This window comes from Limulus polyphemus, unplaced genomic scaffold (assembly GCF_000517525.1).
Source record: "Limulus polyphemus unplaced genomic scaffold, Limulus_polyphemus-2.1.2 Scaffold6679, whole genome shotgun sequence".
Lineage (NCBI taxonomy): Eukaryota > Metazoa > Arthropoda > Merostomata > Xiphosura > Limulidae > Limulus > Limulus polyphemus.
Window position 1 is genome coordinate 16332 of NW_013672289.1, and position 12531 is coordinate 28862.

General features: G+C 31.1%; 1 pseudogene; it reads left to right on the top strand.

Moving 5' to 3' along the window:
* Positions 1–12531, top strand: part of LOC106473961 — a 32373-nt pseudogene that overhangs the window by 10883 nt on the left and 8959 nt on the right.

Below are 12531 nucleotides of genomic sequence, written 5' to 3' on the forward strand. Positions count from 1 at the left end.
CACTTTTGAGGACACTGCGGAAGTACATATAGTATTGTTATCGATATATAGGTTGTAAAAATGAATAAAATTCCTATAACCCGAGCGCTTTCGAAAGGTGACCTTTCTTCTTCAGGAGCAAACTGTTTGCCCATGAAGAAGAAAGGTCCACCTTTCGAAAGCGCTCGGGTTATAGAGTTTTTATTCATTTCTATCAAGACTTCTTGAACCTACGTGTTTTTCTAACATCGTTAATAGGTGGTAAAAATATATTTTTTCTTAAAAAAAGGAAATAAACTGCCACGTTCCACTGTATACGGGAAAGCGTACAGTTTATTTCCAGTAAAGACAAAAGATGAACAGGAAAGTGATTTACAGGTACATCAAAGTAACGAAAGCTGTAGAAGAGCAATGTACCGTGATATTGTTTCCTATCCTGTACCTGAAGCTATGAACTAACTCTATTTACAAACAAATATAAGAAGATGAAGAAATATCTGCTATGTTACAGTTCTCTAAACACGCAACGTTAGAAACGTTTCTTCTATTCCCTGCAAGCTGTCAGTCAAGAATCACAAGTCAGGCTTATGTGCTAAACAATTCTCTTACGTACAATGAATCCATAAACTCCGCTGCTTCGCGACTCCTACGATCGATCAGACTAGTCTACATGTCGTTGTACTATATTTGATATTGACAGAGTTTATGATTTCAACGTAGGTACTAAGGCAGCATATTATAAAAGTGGATACAGATTCTCGGTGTTTGTTTGTTGAAGAATTATCGCGTAAAGCTACAAAAGGGCTATTTACGCATAGCCATACCTAATTTTGAACTCATAGACTACTGGAGGGGAGGTACTTAATGAATATCACCCACCGCCAACTCTTAAGCTACTATTACCTGACCCAGATAGTTAGATTTGACTGCCATTGACTCCCCGCGGTCCCAAGTGCGGAGTGCGTTTTTTGCGGCTATGGAACGCGAACCATGAATTCCTGGATTCACAGTCCCGCCATGCTAATCACTATGACATTTCTGGCTCGATTCTCAGTGTAGTTACAGCAACTTTATACCTGTCCACATAAACATAACAGACAAGTCGGACATTAGTTCAGAAAAAGATATGAAAGTTTTTGACTATTTCTAGAGAATTTTAGTGCGTCTTATTTGTTTTGTTTAAATTAAACTGGGCAAAACATTGTATACAAATATCAGAGTATAATATTTTTGAACTTTCCTGCATGCTTGTGTATAGTTAAGTGCATAGCTACACAATGGGCTGTCTGTGCTGTGCCCTCCATGAGCATCAAATCCAGATTTTTAGCGTTATAAGCCTTCAGACTTACCACTGAGTCACTGAAAGACTTTCCTTAATGCATAACATGTCAAATTCACGAACAGCTGTGTTATAGGTCAAATTCACGAACCGCTGTGTAATAGGTTAAATTCACGAACCGCTGTGTTATAGGTCAAATTCACGAACCGCTGTGTTATAGGTTAAATTCACGAACCGCTGTGTTATAGTACGTTAGAAATGTTATTAAACATTTAGCCTTACACAGAACTTTTCTGTGGCAACTTAACTGTTCAGACACATGACTTTGAGAATATTGACATAACTTGGTCGTCAAAAATCTCTGGTTTTAGGACTACACTACCATTCTAGCCACGTCGTATGGCACGACTCGATCAAGTCGTTATTCGAACCAAGTATCAACTAATTACTTAAACGTAGTTGCTTATCCTTAGCACATTACTCGAAATCATTATGAAGCTTCAACCTGATGGTTACTACCACACCTTTTGCTAAAGAATTTTAACACTTAGTGTTAACCCTAAAACCTCTGACATTTTGAAACCAAAGCTTCTTTCATCGTCTGGTACTGATGCTTTCAGCGTGCGGTTTCAGTTTGTTTTTTAATTTTCATACTTTCGCCAAAAACAAACAAAAGCATTGCGCTCTATACTTTAGAGCCGTGGGTGCTTTATAAGTGTAACAGTCACATCCTACTATTCAATCATACAAGAGTATTCGCATTTCCTTTAGTCTGTCAGTTCAAAATTAGGAATGCTAGTGTAGATAGCCCTTGAGTAGCTTTGGAAGAAATTTCCTAAAAAAACAAAAACAAAATTGTATATATAAAATTAAATTACCATTCAACACTTTTTTTTTGTAGAACAAAAAAATTTTGATACAAGTATTATGTCAAGAGACATAAACAAGTTGACCTCAAATGTTTCAGAAGGCTAAACATACACGTTTATCATCAGAGGTGAAAAACTTCAAAGTACAGTTCAAGAACAGTTCTAGACACCTAGTGATTTTTTATAATATAATATGCTAAATAAATAAGTAACTTAATTGAGACAGAAAGAAAAAACGCATGATATAACTTATCAACTCACAATACATAAACAAACAGGTCTTATATACAAAGATTAAGGAATTCTAATTATTAGTGAATATAGAGTTACAAAATTATATAACGGGAAATTTGCATGGCCCAAGTCACAATTCATAATATCATCTAAATGTTCAAATATTTCGAGTGATTCGCAAAAAATATTATTTTTCAATGCAGGACCAATTCAGTTTTGAGCCTTAAAATATAATGATATTTATTTACATGATGTTCAGCTAGTGCAAACTAATAAACCTTTTTATTTTCAACATTAACCTGGTGTTCTTTAATTCTTACGTTTAAAGAAAATATTGCATAGTGGTTAGCTTTTCAGTTAAATATATGTATTTAAATGAAATGAAAATTAACAAACTTGAAATTATATAAATAAATGTGTGATTACAAAACTTTTTTTATTCATTTCTATCAATAAATTGTAGCGCCTTTCAGCTAAACTTTTATAGCCAATTATACTTCCAGAAAATTTATACTAATTGTTTTAAAGACTGCATTAGAGCACACGTAAGCATCATCTTATTTATGTCATTAATTTTGGACTTAAGAGGGAAAAAAGTTACACACTATAATTTGGTAGCTATAGAATAATTTAATTTAACCTTTAAATATAAATAATTAAGAAATTTTCAAGAAACAATAAATAATTTGATTGTAATTATGTGTGTGAATATTTTATAAAATATTGCTCTGTATACAAGACTACATATACTTATATGGTATTCTCAGGCAAAACTGAAACCAACAGGTAAGCATTAAGTTCACGAAAACAGAAGGTTCTTAAAAATAGTGTGAAGATCGTGAAATTTGATCAAACTCTCACAGTTATCTCACTTTGAAACAACAAAATCACGATATTAAATAATTCACAGACAAAACAATAGTGAAAATTTGCTTGTGTATGTTTACCAGGCAATTCAGAAAATCACTCTGACGAAAAACTAATTTTCCTTAGGGTCATATTCAATCCTAAGCACCATGAGAACTTTTAGTAATACCATGTCAACCAGGACAGTGAACCAGTCTCATTAATCAAACCAAAGGAAATCAGAGTTTCCAGCGTCTCTATTTCTGCATATGTCCAGTACACCAAACATTGTGAAAGAGTAATTAAAACTTACCTAGCGTTACGGCCACGTAAAAATACAAACTCACTACACTAGTCTTAACCATAGATGACTGTCAAAGCACAAAATTTAGCATAATTCACATGTGGATATATTAAATTTGCGTAGAACGTCTAATTAAGGTCCTATTAACTTTTAAGTATTCAGAAAAACCAATAGTGTACCTGATGATAACAAAAGGTTGTCGAAACGTTGTACATTTGTTATTTGTAATGAAGTTTCTTTTATTACCCAAGCTGTCTCCGAATTTTGTTTTCTAAAAGTTGGTTCCTCGTTATCAAATTTGAAATTATCACGTCGGTTATTCGAGCCTTGAGATTGTGTAAGTCTACACATTTGTCTTTATTATCATATGTATATCTTTCTACTATGCTCCCTCAATTTTCCACCACCATAATCCTATCGTACTGTGTATCTAATGATGAGAAAAGCCTGTCGAAATGTTGTACATTTGTTACTTGTAATAAAGTTTATTTCATTACCAATTCTAGCCATCCCAAGCTTTATCTTCTAAAAGTTGATTTCTCGTCAACAAAAGTAACGCATTTTCTGATGTAAAGTAGACGTTTATAACCAGGTTCTGCTTTTTCGTAATGACGCATTTTTACCTACTTTTAAACCTTTACTTCAATAAACATAACAATGTTTCAACATGCCATGTAATATATGAAAATGTTAAAAATGCTTTTGAAAGTCGATATAAAGGAATCCCTCGGATAAACTCTAAATATCAGTTAGTTATTTCAAAACAATTTGTGTTGCAATGTTTCGTAAGATAATTAGTTGCGTTACAAAAGTTAAAGAAGATATTTGAAAAACTTGTTATTATTATCTTTATATATTCACACATATATATATATATATATAGTATAGACGGCGCTTGAGTCAATAGCGCGTGAAGAATACGAAACTATGATGCCGGCGGCAAGATTTAGTTAGGTAATTATTAACATCTGACATTTACACCCATCTTTGTTTCTCTTTAAGTTTAACTTAAGTTTTGTAAGTACTTTAATTCCCACCAAAAATACTTTTTTTTTAATATATAACTAAAGTAAAGTCATTAAATAAGTGTTATAGCTCTGATAATACATAATATTATTAGTAGTATTTAGATTAAAGTAAATCAATTAATTTAAATCATAGACATCTAAATAAGTAAATTGTAATGATCTGGAGTTGAGATAGAGATTACAGACTACTAGTAGTAACTGTTATTGTTAAATATAAAACTTAATATTGATAGAAATATTGATAATGTAGTGTGTCGCCTCTCTCGCCTTGAATCACAGTATATACATTGGCCACGGCGACAAATTTCATATTTTAATTTATTGAAATAACTGTTGTCTTTTAATTTTTGATATAGTTTTAATTTATAATGTGAGCGAAAAAAATTATAACTTACTAGTAAAATTAAAAATTTTTAACATTTTCATAATGTAAAGAAGTAACAAGCTCAATAATTAAAACACTAAAGTAAAATAATTTTAATAAGTCTGCTTTGTTTAGTTGTTATAATTTATAGTTATAGATCTGACGTTTAGTCTCCACTGTAATTTTCCCACCTATGTTATATTTATTTTGTAAGGCAATATAAATTATGATAACTATCATGAAGTTAGTTGTTTGGCAACATAGCAAGTATATGTTGTGAAAGGGTGTGTAATTCCATCAGTATGAGTAATATACATTAGTAGACAAGGCCCAATAATGGCAATATTGAATGCCAAAACTATTTAGAACATTTCTTACCATTAGCTGGATCTAATATCACAGAATGGTTCTGTGATCTTAACTTATTGACTAATGCCAAATAATTCTTGTGTGAAAAATCTTTCAGACATTGACAATACAAGTGGTCCTGTAATAATGTTACCTTGTGAGTATTAGTGTTAAGCCATGGATTTGTAGTATTACATTGTGATTATTAGTATTAAGGCATGGTTTGAGAAAATCCACTGAAACTAGTCTTTTGTAGAGCCGAGACATTGAAACCTACACTATATTGTAGAATTATAACCTAAACATCAATAAAATGATATCTACCAAAGAATTTCCTGTTCAGAAATTACAAATCAATCGAGGTGAACTAAGGCTTTTGACTTGCTGACTTAAACCTTAACTGTCGCTCACTTTCCATGTTCATGACTGACATAGGTGGTTATGATAGCAGCTCCCAAAAAATGTACATGTTTTTTTAACTGTATTGTGTGTTGGAAGGAAAATTATTATACTTAGCCATTGTTTAATGTTCCTGTGCTACAATTTTCAAAATATTTTACATGCATTTCCTGTGTACAAAAACAAGTGCTACAAGTTTACACTTAACTGAAAGTTCTAACGTAAGATACTTATTTCAAGCAATATTACATAACTGATTTGACCAAATCACCTTCAAAATTCTACTGATAGTATCACCTAAACTAAATTTTCTTTTAATTTATATAAGTATATGACAAATAGCATTGAAAATTTGATGCAATTTAAAAATTGAACATGAGACTTTTTCTGAAAATTATGTTTATAATTCTGTACACATTATAGTATAAACTAAATGTTGAAAAAACATAATTACAAAAAATCATTATTACATAATATATACAAAAATATATATTTGTTTTTAGATGACTTTCAAACTGTCATAAATATTTTAACATTTAGAAGTTTGGTTAAAAACTGATAAGCTTAATAAAGCTCAACTTGGAAAATTCATCAGTAGAAAATCAAATTCAAATGCATTTTTTTTTTCATTCCAGGAGGCAATCATTATTGGAAAAGGAGTTGAAAATGGGTTCAAGAGTTACACAGACAACCCTTCATTTTGCTGACAAGACTTTAGCTGGAGTTCCTCGGTTGCTTGAAGATTTTCAGAGATTAGCTGAGGACAGAGATAGTGCTGATATTGTTTTCATTGTTGGTCGAGAAGAAATACCTATATATGCTCATCGTCTTATACTTAGAGCAAGGTACTGGCATTTTAGGAAAACACTTAATTTTATGGATACAAAATGTGAGTGTGTATGTATGCATTATTTCTGTAGTTGTTTTATGAAATTATTGACATCACACAGTTTAAATTTTCTGTAATTTCTATTTCAGATTGTTTTTGTTATATCATAATAGTAGTTTCAGTGTATTCTTATATTTATTAGTGTTGAATATTGCTTTTTGTTTTACATAGATGTACCAGTTTTCAAAACTTGAAAAGAGGTGAAATATGCAAAGTCCCTGGTTCTACGGTATCTCCAGCTCCACCAGGCAATCCAACCCCAGTTCGCCTCCTCTATGCTAAACCTGATGTGTTTAGAGAGGTTCTTTTTTATGTTTATACTGGCAAGGTCAGTTTGATTTTTTGAAATAGCTTTCATATATAGTATAGATTATTTATTCGTATTGTTGTTGTAAGGCATTTTTATGAAATATAAATAAGTGATTTTATTATGTATTTTAAATAGATAAATTAGTTTTAGAAGTGAATAATAGTGGTCTGAAGGACAATAATATTTTTCAAAATTTATCTGGCATTTTTAAAATTAGCTAAAATGTACATACTAGCCTAGTTTTTTTTTATGTTGTACTAGTTTAAATGTTATGTTTAATGGGCAGTGCTTTCATGATAGTTTTGGTATGAATTCTCTCTCTTTTTTTTTTAATTAATAGCTACAGTAGTAAGCAAAATTTTTATCACAACAAGAATTGTAATTTTGAAGTACTTTAGTTCTGTTAATCCATTAATATAAATTTGAAACCATTTTTCCATGTACCACATTGTTTGTGTCTCTCAGATCGTTCTTCAAGACTGTTCCGTGTTTGAAGTTTTAGCAATTGCCCAAGAACTTGGAGTGGAAGAACTAAGGCTTTGTTGTGAAGACCATATTGCAAGCACGATGTCTATTCATAATGCATGTACTTTTCTTGCTGCAGCTTTGGATATGGAAAACAGAGTGCCAGGTTGCAGAGTATTCTTCTTGCTACAAACTACAATACATTGTGAAAAATTAAAAACACTAGATTAAGTGAAGTAATATCCAATAGGAATAAATATAGACTTTCAGTTAACAATGATTCTTTTTTAGTTTTTTAAATTATTATAAAGAATTTTTGGGTTAGTAATGCTGACTTGTAAATTCTGCAATTACATTTGTAATCAGCATCTAACTACCAACTAAAATGAAATACATTCAACACATCTGCCCACAAGTCATATTTTTAAAAATATGGGTGCATATTTCGGTAATAACTACAGCAGTTTTCAATTACTGATGAAGTACATTGTGGATCCCATTGTCATTTTAAACACTTTTTTCTAAACTATTTATTAATGAAATTTTTTGTGGATCCATGACTCTGTTGGCTACAAGATCTCTAGTAACATTTGAGTCACATAAAAAATTTAAACAAAATTACTACTAATATTTCAGTTAATCACACTAATTACTGCTGTTGTTTCCTATTTATTTTACATACAAAAAGAATGATTTCAGCCACTTTGTTTTATATATATTTTTTGGTTAATTCTGTACATTATGATTGAGTATTATAACAATTAAAATTATAAAGTTATTTAATATAATGTGAACCCCACTGGTAGCAAATTGTTTTTAAATGTTAAGTGAATTTCACTACAGGTTGCATTCAACTAGTAATTTTTTAAACTTACATCTTGCTTAAAGTGAGTAGCAAGAAGAACCTAGCCATTTTATAATTGAATTGCTTGAATATATGCAAATGTGATGGTTAAATGATTCATCAACATAAGCTTCAGTTTTACACTGGATTTGTTTACATTGAAAAATTTGTTTTTTGCAAGAACGTATAAAGTTGCCTAAAGAAGAATTTATTTAGCACATGAAATCGTGCTTGTAAGCAGTCATACACTTACATTAGGGTCTTGAAAGAAAATGGTCTAATTGAATACAGGTACAATTTGGGCTTGTTTCCAAACTTACTGTACTGCTCCAGGCTTTGGCTGCATCAGCCACTGAACCTTAACTATTCATTTCTGTTATTCTTGTAGCCTCAAGGCTTCCAACTACCAATATTTTATTTCAGTGCCATAGAATTAAGACTGTTACATGTATATGTTTTTAGCTAATATCCACTTCCTTAGTACTAAATCTACTAGAATAGATCTCATGTACATTTTTAAAGAAGCCATATGTTTAAGCTCAATTAGTTATATCATCTTTTTTACATGATTTTTTTAACTGACTATCATTAGATAAAGGCTGTATTTTTACAACTAAAAATGATATTGTAGAAAAATACTTCTTGTATCTTAGGATAAGGACAACTTTATATTTGTGCCTTGGTACACAAACCATATTTAGTGATTTCTATGTTCTTTAGTTTAGTAATATGGGTGTTTCACGTTCACCTAGTATGTTCAAAACATTTTTTGCACATATATGTTTCTAGTTGTGTGTGTAGTTTTGGCAATAGAATATTGATCAAGGAGTGTGGCTTCCTATTGTTCTGGGTCATTTTCCTGTGGTTCGTGTGCACTCTCTCATGGCTAAAATTGTAGTATAGTAAATGCTCATGTCAAGGAGGAAGGTCAGGTGATGCCTTAAGAACATATCCTCATTTATAAGTGATTTTATTATGTATTTTAAATAGATAAATTAGTTTTATAAGTGAATAATAGTGGTCAACTTGTGCACATAAAAAGGTGTAAATAATAGAATCTGAAGGACAATAATCTTTTTCAAAGGAGGAAGGTCAGGTGATGCCTTAAGAACATATCCGCATTTATCTTTTATTTGGAATGACTATCAGTGGTGTGGGTAGTATATGTGTACTGATAAGGATTAATTTATAGATTCTCGTATGCAATGCTATGCCCTCTTAGTCTGTAACAACAAGCCACAATCTGGAACAAAGTCTAGAGCCAGAAGATGTGCTGTACATCATCAAAGTGATCTCATTAACTTTGATCTGTGTTGTTGATCAATGAAGATTTCTGTTCACATTATTTTTTGCTTTGTGTCTGATTGGTTTCTTTGCCTCATTGAGAGTTAGAAAATTCATTTTAATTTAAGTCTAGATACATTTCTTGGCATTCCTTAAGCTCTTGCAGTTCTACTCTTTTCAGGTTTTTAATGCACCTCAAAATACCATAGTGCTAAAGAAACTTGAAATAATCTCAGACAATTTTTTATTAGTATTTTGTTATTGGAAATTTAAATACTTTGAACTTAACTTCATTTCATATTTCTTTCATAGTTAATATACATATGTTTTTCTTACTGATGTTTTTGTTTATATAGTAGGAAACAAGGGAGGCCGGTCCTTTGTTGACAGGTGCACAGCCTACATTGGAGAAAATGCTTTGGAGTGTGTGAAGACGACAGCTTTTCTTCACCTCCCTAAAGATGCACTTATTCACCTTGTATCATCAGATTATGTAAATAATGCATTTTTTATGGGAATTTATTTTTAATGTTCTTCAACAGTGATTATTAAGTGCTTTATTTATTTCAAAACAAAGCTTGAAAAATTATCAATTTTGAGCCGAATTTTTTTGAAAGAAACACATTTGTGAAAGTAAATTTAAAAATTTTTGATTACTTAATTTCTCAGATCCATTTATAATTTTTTTACTCTGCCTGGCTCACCACTTTTTTTATTATTATTTTGATGATTATATTATTAAAATAAACCTGAATTTGTGATTGATTGAAGACAGAATGCACAACGTGTGGCTTATGTAGTTGTAATTTTTTTTTTCAATATTGTCAATATATTTTGGTAAAACATCCATTTTAACTTAATTTTTAACTATAATGTGGCTAAGCAGCTTGGTAACATACATCAGTTAATTATTTTTTAATCATGTATGTGTACATATGATGTTTTAGTCTTATAATACTGTGGTTGGTTAGCTTGCTGTTGAAGAAGAAGATGTTTGGAGAGCAGTACTGACATGGGCTAAGCATCAGGCTGGAGTGACCCAGCCTACAGCACACTGGACTGAAGAAGAAAGAGTGAGAGTTTGTCAGGTTAGTAGAATTGTCACATTTAACAACCATATGGTTGTAAACATCATACATTTCTACAGAAGGAAATTTTAACCTGCACCCAAAACAGATAATGTCTATTTTGAAATTGAATTATGTGCCCATGAACATTCTAACACAATTCGAAGTCAACAGACATTTTCTTCTGGGTACACTTGATTTAATACAAAGGAAAACTTTTTATATTAGTCTGATTAAGTAGCTCCACCAGAAAATTAAAAAGTTCCAATTTTACGCTCAAGTGTTTTCTAATAAACTTCAATTTTTTGATCCAGGAGAAAGTTTCATAGCAGTTTCATGTTGTTTCAGCAACTTCAAGGTGTGATCAACCATGTTCGACTGTTGTTGATTGACAGCCAAGTTTTTGCTGAAGAAGTAGAGCCCACTGGTGCTGTTCCTATGGAGCTATCTTTAGAAAGGTATTGTTTTGAAAAATAATTTGCAATATTACTGTAGGAGACACTGCTAAACTGCTGGCATTGTCTGTAGCATATTCTCAAGAAACTACTTAGCTTTGACAAATACAAGTTCAAGCAGTAAAAAAAATAATGACGTTCTATGTTGGAATTGTAAGTTTGAACTGAAAGAAAAATACAGGTACATTTTAACCATTATCAAGAGCATGTTAAGTAGTGGAATAAAGAAGAAGTGCATGTATTTGGTGTTAGTTAATGACCTAATTTTCATAACTAATGAGAGATTTAAGAAGCAACCATTATTGCAAGATCTTGGTTCCTTTCTGCTTACTTGGCTGTTATGGGTTGAAAACAGAACTTGTCTTCATACCCAGTGTAGTTGGATTAATAGGATATGTTTTGACTACATCCTACTGAAAATAATTAAAAAATTACAATGAAAGTGTGAGAATGTGAACTTACAGAATATATATATATATATATATATATATAATTAACTGTACCAAAAAATCCATACTTGGGAAGGAGACACTTGATCTGTTCTCTCAAAGTTCCATCCCATTGACATATAAATGTGCTCTGTACTTTGAGGCCATGGATGCACTATAAAGGGGGCGATGGTCAAATCATACTATTTGGTCATACAAGAGCTGGCAGTAAGTGTTTAATATCTGCCTTCCCTCTTGTCTATCAATTCAAAATTAGGGATGATCAGGCTTAGCTAGCCCTAAAACAGGTGAATCATGCCTGTATTGTTTAAGATTACCATTTATTTATGTGAAAACTTTTAAGTCTTTTGAAAATATTAAAGTTTCATTAAAAACTCCATTAAGAAACAGGGTTTTTCTCTGACTTTTCTTCTTAATTGTGTTGTGAAAATTAAGATATTTGACTCCCAGAACACTATCATGTAAGGAGGTGTGTGTCTGGAAGTTTACCCAGAAAAATTTGATATGCAATTTGGTGTAAAAAATATACTTTATGAACATTACTATTTACTATATAAAAATGAAATGAAAGTTTTTTGTTTGTTTATAATGTATATTGACACTTAGTGGAAATTTGAAGAGTAATCTATAAGTTGAATTATTGTATATATATTATTTGAATTAAACTTGTATTACAGACTACCAGTAAGATGCTTATTAAATTCAACTACAATGCTTTAAATTAGCTTCTGAGCATTGCTCGATTTAAGTTTGTGGGTACAGTTCCATTGAATAACATGGTATGGCCTCACCTATGTAAAAAATGCATACAACAATACTCTTAAACCCAATGCCTTTCTATAAGCTTTTTCATTCTGAACTTTTTTATGTAGGGAGATCTAACAGAACCTCTTTGGAGACACATGGTATGATGTCACCCAAATATTTTCAGTGTGATTTTTATTTGTGGGTAGTTGGGACCTGATAGAGAAAAGCAGTTTAGTTTGTTCATATTTTCAGGCAGAACTGATTATTTGGCAACTCATTTAAAGTTCAACTCCATTACTGTCCAGACAGGAAAGTGACTGTATGACAACTATATATATATATATATATATATATATATATATATATATATA